At 36.9% G+C, this 13503-nt stretch overlaps 1 protein-coding gene across 2 annotated transcripts in view; it reads left to right on the top strand.

Annotated features, from left to right (window-relative positions):
- LOC110954756 (FERM and PDZ domain-containing protein 1) overlaps window positions 1-13503 on the top strand; it is a 53318-nt gene that overhangs the window by 7425 nt on the left and 32390 nt on the right. Inside the window, exons 1-2 of one of the 2 annotated variants that reach the window (XM_051945861.1) lie at window positions 931-949; window positions 1403-1504. The gene's annotated coding sequence lies outside the window, so the exon portion shown is untranslated. Of the gene's footprint in view, window positions 1-930; window positions 950-1402; window positions 1505-13503 lie in introns of those variants that run through there. The other variant, XM_051945860.1, reaches the window with a different exon arrangement.

Here is a 13503-nt window from a genome sequence, read left to right as displayed (position 1 = left end):
TTGATCTGACCAAACTCACAGATCTTGGACAGTTTTACCATCTTGCAAAACTAAGATGTTTCTTCTTACTAATGTTTTTTGGAGAATTTTGTACTTGCATAAAATGGTACATCAAGCACTAATGAGGTTTTCCTTTATTTTAGATAACCTGGAAAACTCACTAACCACACTATCTAAGGCTGATAGCTGTTATGTTAAAAGATCAGTGCTTGTATTATTGAAATAAAGCAGAAATTTCATGCGGTGTAGACATATGTACTTGAGGTTTCCCTTCCTGCCCTACCCTACCCCTCCTGATCCTTATTGCATCGCTCACATTTCCCTTTGTCATCTTTCCGTTCCTTACAACCTCATGTGTTTTCTGCCTCCCGTTCTCTGTCTTCCTCTGTGTGCGTCGGTATGCCTGTTAGTTGTTGGTAGAGTGAAGCGGCTGCATTATCTAGATACATTATTGATGCATGCAGCACTCTGACTAACACACACATGCACAAACACAAACTCCAGCCACTCACTCACATAATACAAACATACATAACATCAAACACAGCGTTGCACACAAGCACAAAGAGTGCATCTATTTGTTTTTGAATGTGCACAAGAAATAAAAAAAAGTGAGTGGCGACACACTGTTTCAGAACACAGCTGATTCTGAGCAACTCAATTTGAAATGCACAAACTAAAATTAAGCTCCACATGCTGAGCTAATAGGTAAGCGTTGTAGAAGAGTGCAGTGTTTAGAAATAACTGAGGAGATATCAGAAGAGAAGGCAAAGAAAGAGAAGAGAAAACAGGGACAATTGTGATGGGGAAAAGTAAAGAGGAGTGAGAATCTGAGTGGCGGGGAGGCGGCGATGGGAAGGAGGAGGGACAGCAGAGTTCCCAGCATCTCTTTTCCCAGGGCTTTGTAAGGGCCTCATTAAATATGGATGGTGTTTGGAGCAGAGCAGGGGTAAGTGGGACTCCACAAACAGCACCAGCAGCCCAGGCAGGCAGGCAGGCAGGCAGGCAAGCAGGCCCGTCCTGCTGCGATGGAGCCCTGCTGTCTTTATCGCCTCCCCCGACTCACTTCACTGTCTTTTCTCCTCTTTTTTTTGTGGTCCTCCCTCCTTCAGTTCTCTCCCTGCACCTCTGTCAAACTCTGATGGGAAAGTGTGTCTTTATTCTGTGCTTGGCTTGTCTGTTTTTTTTTCTATTCCTCCTCTGAGCTTCCTCCCTTATCTCTGCACTTTGTCATCCTCCCTGCAATGACTTGTTTGATTTGCACATGTGAGTGAAGAGAGAAGCTTTTCCTATGTCCTGCTTTTTCCAGTTCAGATCAGTGCAGTGCATGAAACAGCAGTTGGAAGTATGATACTAATAAACTCAGACTACAACAACCTTTAATTCTGCTCATCCCTTTTAGGAGATGAAGACACGTCTTCAGTGGAGCGATGGACGGACAGAAAGCAGAGCGATACTGTAACCGGCGCCTTCATGGAGCCCTGATAGTCAGGGCAGACAGCAGGTGTGTGAGTATCTGTCTTTTTGAACCCAACACATGATGTTTGTGAGTGATATTTGTACACAAAGATGACAAGATTACTGGATTAAGAGACCGTGGGAAACAGAGAGAGCGAATAAAAGAGTGAGCTGGTGTCTGGCGTATTTCAGCCGGCCTGTTACCCTAAACAGACCTGTAACGTCGAGGCGAAGCTCAGTCTAATCTGGCTCAGCGGGAGTGACGCACAAACTCCCTGTCACAGCCTGCAGACACGCTCTGTAATCCCATTTGCCTACTCTGACTGTCTGTGTGTGCATTCAGAGCATTATGCAAAAGTTGTAAGTAATGCGTGTTTTAGCATATACTGAACTCTACCTCCTCATACGACACGTGCAACGAATTTGCTCGACATTTCAGTGCTACAGAGAGCTCACAGGGAGGATGTGTGGGTGTACTTCTCATGTTTTTTTGCACTTTTTTGCAACTGCAATTTATACTTTCATGAGTAGAGCTTCATGTTCCTCCTCAAGCTTTGTCTAACCTTAATGAGACTTTGACTGTCCTGAGTGTAAAATGTTTCAGTCAGCACTGCGCAGAAAGGCTACGTTCAATAAAAGGTGTTAGAAACAGAGCATTATCTTCCAATAAAACAAGACAGGGAGTCTGCAGCCGTCAGTGGCGGAAGAAGAAGAAGTGATCACATTCTCTGCTTAAGTAAAAGTGCATTAGCAAAATGTAGTTGAAGTATTAAAGTAAATGTGCTGCTTTAGACCATCTGATTGGTGTATTATTATGTATGGCATTGTTAGATTATTCATAGAGATACATCAGCATGTTGTAGCTGCTGCAGGCTGAGCTGGTTTGCTTTACATAAAGTTCTAAGTTCTGATTCACAAATCTTTTCCCGGTTTTGCTCAAGCATTTGCTTTTTGCTGTAATATTCGATGATTTCAACATTTACTGAAGTGAAATCATATGAGAGGTTTAGAGGGAAAATTACTGTTTGGTGTAGATGTTACCATCTTATTCAGATCTGAAATATGAGCCCCAGTACACACTGCTTTTTAAAAGAAGCCTTAAAAGTTGTATTATATTGATAAATTTTATTATGTTATGAATTGTATAAATCTTCATCTTTAAAGTAAGTAAAGCATTTAGAAAAAGGTAATAGAGTAGAAAGTACAATATGTTCCTCTGACATGTAAAAGAATGGAGGTATAAATTGGCATTAAAAAAAAATCAAAGTTGTTCTGAAGCACAGTACTTGCGTGAACATACTTAGTTACTTTCCACTACTGACAGCTGTGCTAGCATCTCTGTATTTAGCCACAGTGTTTCTTCAGGCCAGATGTTGGCATCAGAGTGCATGCAGCATGTTTAGCAGATACTTCCATAGTATTGGCTCAGCATGTGAACGTGTGATATTTGAACATGATTTAGGGAGTTTTTAAGAAAACCAGAGGATCTAAGTTGTCATTAAAGATCCTTTCAAGACATGTTTGAAAATGCATAAACATACTTTGTGTTTTTGTATTAAAAAAAAGTTAAATTAGCTGGTTACAAATTCTTTAAAAATCATCTCAGCTTCCTTCAGCCGTTGAAAAATCCAGAATCTTTTTACTTTGACCTATTGGATACAGGACGCCTCCTACCCCACGGAAGCACAATTCTTATTGTTTGTGAAATATAGGCTTCAGGTTTCCATATCAAAATGGAATATACTGCTTGTATTATTTCACAAATGATTAAATTTGTTTTTGAGATGTTTACACTTAGGTTTTTGTCAGAAAACATAGATAAAATGAAAAAAATATCTACAGGCTGATTTTTTTTTTTATTATTTTTTTTTTTTTACAGGTTTTAAGTGAAGTTCCATTGAATTTGATTAGATGTTTAGCATTTTATTTGTTAGCCGCACCTTTAAAGTCATTACAAAAGTACTCTTTGGAACAAGCAGAGGGAAAGGTAAAGCTAGAAGACACTAAAGCAGCATCGAAGCTCCGCTATGCTATATATTAAGAAGGATATGAGTAGAGAGTGTGGATGAAGGGAGAATAGATGACAATGTAAATGAATAAATGTACACTGGAGAGCAGCAGTGTGGGTAGGAGGGGAAAGACCGTAAGTGCTGCTGCAGCCCCATTAGTCAGCTTGTGTGTTTGTGAGTTTGTGTGTCTTTCTCTGCAGCATTTGTTACAAAGCCCAGCCCTCAGTTCAGCATTAAGGGAAACCTTTCTGGCAGAGATTAGTGTTTCCTGCAGCAACTGTATAGCAGACACAGCTACCTGAAATAAAGCCCTCTAAGGCTTATGACTGAAGAAACTATAATTTGATTATTGTGTTACTTATATTAAACGATGTGTAGTATTATGCTGGCAAAAAGAAAACTTTGTGAGTTTCATAAATTGAGAAAAGTGGAAGTAAACAGCACAATCAGGAAAGGATGTGAGAACATAAAAGTAAGAAAACCTACCTGAAACACATCATGCTTCAGTTTGTTTTGCTGCTTGATACAAAACAAGTCACACCGTTCTCATTTTACATGACTGATCTATTAGAGAAATCTGTCTAATAATAAAAATTAAATATTAATTACACTGATTTAAAAGTTCTTGGATACACTGAGGTGTTTTTAAACTTTATTTGTAAGTCACAGAGCTTGTTGACATGCAGGCTCCACATGTGCACAGAAATATATGTAAGGGACACTGAGAAGGAAGATTTTATTGCACTAAATAAATCCAATTTCATTTTTGGGGTTGCATAGGTAATAGAATATGAATCCTAATATTGATTTTGACTTTTCATAATAAATATGTACATGATAACCGCTTAAAACGATTTGCTCATAGAAAACAGCTCATTTAAACTAAATCACTTGGTTTCAGTTTGGGTAAATCTGAAATCAGAAGTCTTTTTCTGTATTTTCTCAAACTCATTTTTGGTGTCACGCCTTTGAGCTGCACTAACTGATGGAGACTAGAGGCTTCTGTGGGCATAGCCGCCTAGCCGCTTCTACTGTGGCGTTTAAGGAGCACTGTACTGTCTACTGATAAGTAGATCCTCAACAAGTGAGGAGTTTGGGGTACAGCTGCATTTTAATTTAGCCTCTATAAACTGCATTGAATTCAGAAGTTCAACCTTTTTTTAAGGTCTTGTTTAAATGCGGATTTGTACAAGAGTAAGAATTTCGCACAACATGAAAATGAAAGCAGAGCTCCGTTTATTTAAATGTGAGGGTGAAATTTAAACCATTTAGTCAATAAAGTCAATGAATAATTGTAATAAATAGGCTAATTGTGATTTTAATATTGATCAGAATAATTTTGATTAGCATTTTGGTTCTAATCATGCAAGCCTCAACAGGCGTATTGAACGATTTTAGCTTCCAACAGGATTATGTCGATCCGAAACAGATGCTTTATCAGCATTGTTATCTGTACCACCACATGAAGCAACACAATTAGTTTGTTTGGCCATTTAAATAAACAACACAAAGCTATTTATGAGGAATTTAAAGGCAGATCTTGATGGTATCCAAAGCAAAAAATATTTTGGATATGTTTTCCAGTGTTGCACCTCATGAGACACTTTCCAAGTAGTTCATATTCCTAAAAGCCTTTACAGTAAAACATAATGATGCAGCTTTCTTGGACGTTGTGGCTGCAGCCCACAGAGGAAGAGTGACATACAGCAAAGAATCGGCCAACAAAAGTAAAGTCACATCTGGAGAAGAAGGCGAACAGTCAGTTGAAATGCCTTTTTGGAAGTATTGCGGATTTAGAACAAATGATCAGTAAGACCAAATTATGTGGAAAGAGTCCATGAGATTTGTGTCTGAGCTGCAAAGTCGCACAACTAACCAGCTCAGCCACCTGAAAAAACACCACAAACTGCAGCGTAATGAACATAAGAAGAATAATGTTGCTTTATCCTGTGATGTGTGTCATCGTATCACACAATGTGAAAGTGGGCACAGCTCTGTTCAATTAAAAGTTTTAATGCAGTTTTATTTATATTTTGTTCCTGGCAGATGTACTATCTGTGACCAGTCTCATTTTGATGTAAAGATTCACACATTAGCAGAAATGTTGAGCAACTTGGTAATGAAAGCAGTGCTCTGTTTGAATGTGAAACTGCAATAAAGATACTTGTTCCTAAAATCAGAATATCAATAGTGTTAAATATTCATGATCTCAATATTGATAAAAAGTCATTCTGGCCATAATCGTTTAGCCTAACTTGACATTGATTGTTTTGTAGTCGAATCCCCAGAATGTTATCCAGGTCGTCATTAAATGGAAATTTGTTCTTCTCTTTGGTCAATGCACCATTTTGTCTAATGGTGTTATAAAATTTGTAAACTGCTGCTGCAGTTTCTTTATCTCGAGGTTGCACTGTTCTGCTTTTCTCTCATACCTTCTTATATTGTTTCCTAATATAGCTGGAAAGCATCTGCATTTCATGTAATTTTTCCACTTTAAACTTCTTCATCTCCTCTCCCATTGCGCTATCACGGCTCATTTTTACCTTTTACTGATTTTAATGATAAGCTGCCGTAAATTCTCACATCAAAACAAATTTTTATGCTAGAAACGAATCAGGCAGCATTTTGCCTGATTCGTTTCTAGCATAAAAATTTGTTTTGATGTGAGAATTTACGGCAGCTTATCATTAAAATAATTGTGATTCCAAGTAAAACGAATTCAGTTTGTCAAAAAATGTGAATTCAGCCTCAAACTTGAATTGGTCCAGCTTCTGGCATCACATCTGGACTCACAAATTTTGGCCTTTGATTGCAAAATCATGTATAAATTAAGCTGTAAATCTACAATTAAATGATACAATAGCATTAAATGATTGGATGAATGCACATTAGATATGATACATAATATTCTGATATCTTTACTTTAAGCTCCATTTCTGCAGTTGTGTTGAAGCAGAGAGAAAACAATGTGAGAAACCTGATTCCTCCCACATAAACAATAATCTAATAGAAAGAGACCGAAGGGGACACATAAGTGAGTGATTACATGGTGAATAATGGGATGACAGAAAAACATTCATGTCAGGAAGGAAGAAGCAGAATAACAGGAAGAAGTAAGACATGCAGGCGACACCTCAGTGCTTCATTATCCATCACATGTGCTTCCATTTATCACATGAAGCTGCAATAGATCCACGTAGACTGAACATTTAGAGCTAATTCAGTAGACTTGAAGATATTTTTTAACAATCATCAGCATCTCCTAACACCTGCTTCCTCACCCACAGTGGTGTTGCCAGATTGGCTCAGTGTTGAAACTCTGCCAGCAACAGCATGCAGGTCACTGGTCAGCGCACATATCTGGCAGCTTATGTTGTAACTGGAGATAAAAGAAATGAGCTGCTGACTAAATGTTTTATTATGAAGACTTGCAATACTCAGTTTGACTAACAACTTATTAAACCAATGCTTTAAATCTTAAAAGGTAGAATAGAAAAACAACATACTGTGCCACACAATGTAATGATGCTATTCACATTTTAATTTAACTTTGTCAATTAGAAAATTTTTTGTATTCTTTTGAATAATTTTAGATTTTTAAAAACCATGGGATATACAGTGTAGCTGTTGATTCAAGCCAAAAGTAGCAGCAGATTTATTGTCATTTTATTGAGGTCACACACCAATATAATGGAATTTGTGTGGTGCTCCTCAGGCATACAGACATTTAGGACCGTTAAAAAGACAAATGGACCATTAGAATTAAATAAAATCCAGTACGATAGAAAAATAGAACAGAGTATAAAAAGTGAAAATGCAGCAGACAGACAGAAGCCATATTTGAAGCAGTGGGTCATGTATTTACAGTTTTGTAGTTTTTCAAAGCTCACATTTTAAAAAATTTCCACAGTTACGAGTTCGTCAGTGAGTTCATGTGACTTGGAAGTGCTTGGGGAAATAAACAGTTTTTCAGTCTTTTGGTTTGTAACAAAATATAGTTTTTTCCACATATGTTTTAGAGAGTGTACGACACAGCAGCCCATATTTTAAAATATTTTTTTTAGTTTTTTTATTCTAGTCTGAGATAAACATGTCCTGTCTGGATTTCTTTACTAGACGTGTATTGATGAAATTAATGCAGATATTTTTTTTCATCCAGCTCTCAGCAAAAGAACTGACAAGGGTCTATTTCCAAATGTTGAAAATAGGAGAGAGTTTCTTAAGGTTTATACACCTGATAATGTTTTATATCACTGCTGTGTTTTACTGTTTTGTGTTTTGCTTATTTTGAGTGGCATGAAAGTCGTCATTCAAAACTTAGTGTCGAACAAAAAGTGGACCAAGACTGCTTAAAAACTACAGATTGTTAATTTTAATATAAAATAAGATGAACTTTATCATTCCCAAAAGAAAATTTGCTTAGGGTAGTTGTACAAACATTTACAGGTCTATAGACATCACAATAATAAATCAAAAGAGCCCATCTAGGTACAGAATAAGCCATATATCATACCTAACGCATTCCTACACATTTAAAAAAAAAAATCTATACGGGCACCTCAATGCACCTTGTGTGACACATAAATAATGCAAGCAGAACAACAACCGGTGATCCAGAGGTCAACTTTGTGGATAAAAAGTGTTGCTGGACACATCAAGAGTTCAGATTGAGCAGTGATTAAAACAGAAGTGAAAAAATAGATTTAAAGTAGTTGTTCTGGTATTTACAGGCTCTGTAACGTCAGCCTGAAGGTTGTCGTTCATCAGCTCAAAATAAAGTGTGTGAGGATCCTTCAGGATTGTGTTTTTAAGTCTGATGGCATTTGTTTTATAAAGTTTGATGAGGGACGGATGTTCTTTCTTTCCAGTCACTTTTACTACTGCTTTAACTAAGCAATTTATTTGTTTGTGCTATCCAGAATAGTCAGTCAGCCATGTAATTATTATAAAACAAACTATTTGACAACCGCTGTAACTTATATGTGAAAAAGAGGAGTTACATCAGAGGTGCATAATGGCTGTGATGTTACAGTTTGTCTTGTTTTTGTCCATGGGTCATGTGAGATGTATTTGCAGTTGCTGTCTGATAACGCTCAGAGACACCCACTTTGTTTCTTTGTTGTCTGCTTTTGACCACTAAATAAGAATTACTTACTAGAAGATGCTCTGAGAATCCTGTTTTTACTGAACTACAGCTGGGAAAGTTACCTGAGAGTCATTCCCAGGAATCAACCAAGAAAATGTCACCCTACCCCACCCCCATCTAAATCTGAGGACTTATAAATTTCTTATTCAAAATAGACACAGAGCACGTCAAAAAAGCATAAAATCCCATTGTTTCATCATGAGAAAACAGTAATAAGGCTTCTGACAGTATTTATAAAAGGCTGAGAAATACCGTGATTGATGTGGGGGGGGGGGAGTACAGCTCGAGCTTCCCAGCAGCCTCTAATATTACACCTTGTCCAAAAAACAAAAAACTGCCGACATTTTCTGTCTTGAATGCTGTGGTTGCAGAATGGGAATTGCTGTGCAGTCTCAACACTGTTTTAGTGAAGTGGATTTAATAAGAGTGCTGCCCTGAGCTTAATCAGTATAGTCAATCAAAGCCACTTAGGGAGGAAAACATGTTTATGGGATTAGAAGGGATTGGATGTGTATGAACGCTTTGTCCCAGCGTTTGAAATGAACACATATTTGGCTGTAATCCATCCTTGATTACACTTTTTGAAGAGAGTGACTCCTCTGGAAATCACAGGATTTCACAGCTTTGCTTTTGTTTATGTTTGTACATGTATCAGTTTCACCTGTGAGATCAGCACAGTGGTGAGTAGGATCCTGACAAACAGCAGTACACTGTAAAAAAAACTGCAGGTTTTAACTGTAACAACTTGCTGTTACTTTATGGATTTATCTTGTTTGTAAAATTACAGTTAAGCAGTAAAATCACAGAAAGAAAATTATTCAGTTACATACAAGGGCAGAACTGTAAATCCACATCAAAAATCTGTATTTTTACAAAATTCTTTACATTTAAAAGTAAAACTACGCTATTTTAGCTAGATTTCATTAAGGAAAAATAGTATTTTACAGATATTTGACATTATTATAGTAATGATTGAAAAAACAGGATATACATTGTTTAATTGTTGCTTTACAGATTTTCCCATTTTGTCATATTACAGATCACATCTAGTAAAATAACCAAAAAATTGTAATTTACATGGAAAACCTATAAAAACAAGCCAAAACCTGAATAATGTCCACATGAAAAATCAATAATTAAATGACAGTTTGGTTTATTCCAATGTTCCCTCTATTTTTTAACTGTATATAAAGTAGAAAAAAAATGCAATTATTTGTAAGAAAAATTATGCGTATTAAGGGTTTAAAAAATGTTTAATCGTTAGTTCTTGTTCAGATTTTCTCAATTTGTTAAATTACAGATAATAGCTAGTAAAATCACTGTTATTAGTAGTCATTATTATCATACGTGCTAACTATAATAAAAGAAATGGACCAAAACTGTACATGTCCACATTAAAAATCTGTTTTACTGCATTTAAAGTAGCTAAAAGAGTAGAATTATTTTTACAGATATGTACATTATTACAAAGAAAAATTGTGTATATCACGAATTGAAGAAGTTGCTATTTAAATTAAAATTTTACTGAATATTTGCACAAATGTGAAAATTAAATTGCAGTTTTACTGCATTTGAAACAGAAGGAAAAAAAATGAATTTTACAGACTTGTGCTGCCATTATTTTTCATTGTTGTCACAGTTTTTGAACATTACAGTATTTTTTAAATATTTTTTTCTGGCTCCCTTGCTGCCAGATTTCACATTTTTCTTTACATTTTTTAAAACATTTTTTTTACAGTGCACACTTGCATATTGTGTCTGTGCAACCTGAGAAGTGAGAGACTGTGAGTGAAGCCAACAGGAGGGCTGAGATCTGAAACGGTGAGAAGTGAGGAGCAGATAGGATGAAAAGAAAGCAGGAGGGGGGATTCTGACAGATGGATAATGTGATTATGACTCAGGATCCCCCAAAGACACTGCAGTCTGACTGTCACCACCTTCATCACTAAATCCTCCTCCTCCTCCTCCACCACCACCACCACCTCCATCACACTGGTAGCTGTTCTGTCCTCCTCCTCTGCTCTTCCTCTCCTAATCCTCGGCCTTTTGTTTCCTCTAATGGATGATGTTAATGTCCATCATCAGCAGTCTAGATGAGATTCCTCCCGGCTGAGGTCATTCACTCATTCATTTCATCCATCAGTCCATAGCTGTAACACTGTAAAATGAAATTCTGTGAAATAATTGTGTGGGGGGGAAAGAAAACAGTGCAAATACAGCAAATATCTGTTAAATGGCAAATTTAAATATGCAAAGCTGTGCAATTTTACAGTAGCACTTTCCTATACTTTAATATTTTTGATATTTTCTATAATTTTACTGGATATTATTTGTATTTTAAAAAACAAGGGAAAGTGTGTAGCATAACTGTTTTTCAAACTGTATTGTACATAATATTTCCTTTAAATAAAGGTAAATATTTGTAAAATGCCAATTTTTTGTTTTGCTGATTTAAATAGTTAAAAAATTGTAATTTAATGAGCAAATGTTGTAAAAAAAAATGTAATTACTAGTTATATACATTTTGATTATTATCTGTCATTTAACAAAATGAGGAATATAACAGGTAAGCATGTATCAACTATTTTTTAAGCTCTAATAAACACTAATGCCAATTTGAGGACCCTAACACACAGTGACAGGCCTGAGTGACTGTGGGCCGGTATCCCTCACCCCAATAGCCATGAAGTGCTTTGAGAGGCTGGTTAAGGCTCATATAAAAGAATCCTTCAACATCACTGTGGACCCCCATCTAATTTAATCAGTAGTTCAAACATCCCTCATGCACCTGGAGAGCAATAAATCTTATGTTCGTTTGCTCTTTTTGGACTTCACATCTGCCTTTAAAACGACAGACCCTGGTGCAGAAAGTATCTGCACTTGGACTGAGCCCCTCCCTTAGGAACTGGGTCCTGGACTTCCTCTCCAACAGGCCACAGACCGTCAGAATCCACGACATCTTCTCCTCATCCTTCACCCTCAGCACTGGCACCCCACAGGGCTGTGTGCTGAGCCCCCTCCTGTTCACCCTGCTGACATACAGTGGTGGAAAAAAGTTTTCGGTTACACCCTTACAATTTTACACAATCTCAAAAAAAATCCTTTTTGTGTTTCAAAAGGTGTGGCTGCATTAGACAGACACAAACAAATACAAATGATCTATATTTTTTGTTTATTTGCAAGAAAAACTAACAAAAATAAATTTTACTAATAATACTCAAAATTTGTTATTTTTATGGAACCAATCAATTTTAAATTTTTACTGACTTTTTTAGGATTTGTTTAGTATCGTGGCTGTGATTGTACTAAAATAAACTGCACTTGAAGAGTGATTCTTAATGCAATATACAGTACATGCAAGTGGCAGTGGTGGGATGCATCACCAACAACGATGAGCCCGAATACAGAGAGGAGATAGAGCATCTGGAGGGTTGATGGAGAGAAAACAGTCTCTGCATCAACGTGAAAAAGACCAAGGAGATAATCGTGGATTGAAGGACAGAAGCACTGACACCTCCCCTTTCCCTGCACATCGGAGGAACAGCTGTGGAAGTGGTCTCCAGCTTCAGGTACCTGGGCATACACCTCACCGAGGACCTCACCTGGAGCTGCAACACTTCCTGCCTGGTCCCTCTACTTATATTATAACAATATTTTTTGCTAATTTGAATTTGAATTTAAAAAATGTTTGCATTTTACAGTCAGATGTTGTAAAAGAACAAATTTACAGTTTTGGTGATAGTTTTTTCCCCTTTTTTGTGGTTAACATATAAATTAATGCTTTTTGTTTTGTGTGACTTAACAAAACACAGAAGTTTTGTAGAATATTAGTACATTTTTTAGAAGTTAAAGATACAAACTGTAAAAAAAACATTTAAAAAAAAACTTGAGGATTCATATTGCTTGAAAGTGAACACTTTGTTCATTCATATATTCATCCTTTCATCCCTCCCTCTAGTTACTCATTTGTTCTGTATTAAATTATCCATCCCCTCTTTTTCTCATTGTGTGATTCATTCATTCTCATTCATTAGAGTATTTATCATTCACCTCCTTTACTTTCTGTGTGTCATTCATGGCTGATTCTCCATGAATGCTCTCCCTCACAGTATCTGTCTCCCAGTCAGTCGAGTAGATTCAGCCTCTGATGGTGTGAAACGGGTTTCAGGTGTCAGCTAATGACCGAGTCTTTGTCTGACTGCCTCCGTCATTTGGCAGGAAGGTTTAGTGTGTCTGGTGAAAGAGATGGAGGAAATACTCTGCTTGTATTCTCGTATTCCACGTCAGCGTTTAGTCCTTTTTCAATAGGCTTCGATAGTTCGCTCCTAAAGCAAAGTCGTGATGCACTAGTAGTCTGTCACACATGCTATCTTTAAAAAAATGCCAAAATTATGTCATTTGTCAAAGTCAGAAACTGTGAAAACAGGAAAAATAATTAGATTTTTGATTTTTTTTAGATTATTTAGATTTTTTTATTCTCACAATAATTGTCCATATTCCTGGATATTTGCTAATGTCTGCTGCCCTTATTGAGCAGGATTGTGTGTGTGTAAGCTGATATGAGCTTATTATCTAAAATATTGTGGATTCCTCAGTGGTCCATTAACTCTCTGCTGCACTGTGGCCTCATGCATTAGCCCGACTGAAGCCCACAGACACCAGCAGTGACCCGTGTCCATTACATCTGTCTCACCAATCACCAGACTGTATGCAGACATTTATGGCAACCAGCTGCCTCACAGCAGCACAGCAGGGACCCATTTAAAGTAAACACCATCATTATTATGTTGAAATTATCAACTATTGATATTGATGTTTACTGAGGATTGAGGGCAGCAGAAGAGCAGTTTGGTCATAACTCTGGCTAAGAGCCTATTAGGCTGCATGACG

This window comes from Acanthochromis polyacanthus, chromosome 3, assembly GCF_021347895.1.
Source record: "Acanthochromis polyacanthus isolate Apoly-LR-REF ecotype Palm Island chromosome 3, KAUST_Apoly_ChrSc, whole genome shotgun sequence".
Classification (NCBI taxonomy): domain Eukaryota; kingdom Metazoa; phylum Chordata; class Actinopteri; family Pomacentridae; genus Acanthochromis; species Acanthochromis polyacanthus.
Note: the sequence above shows the minus strand (reverse complement) of the source record. Positions and strands in the feature narration are given on the sequence as shown.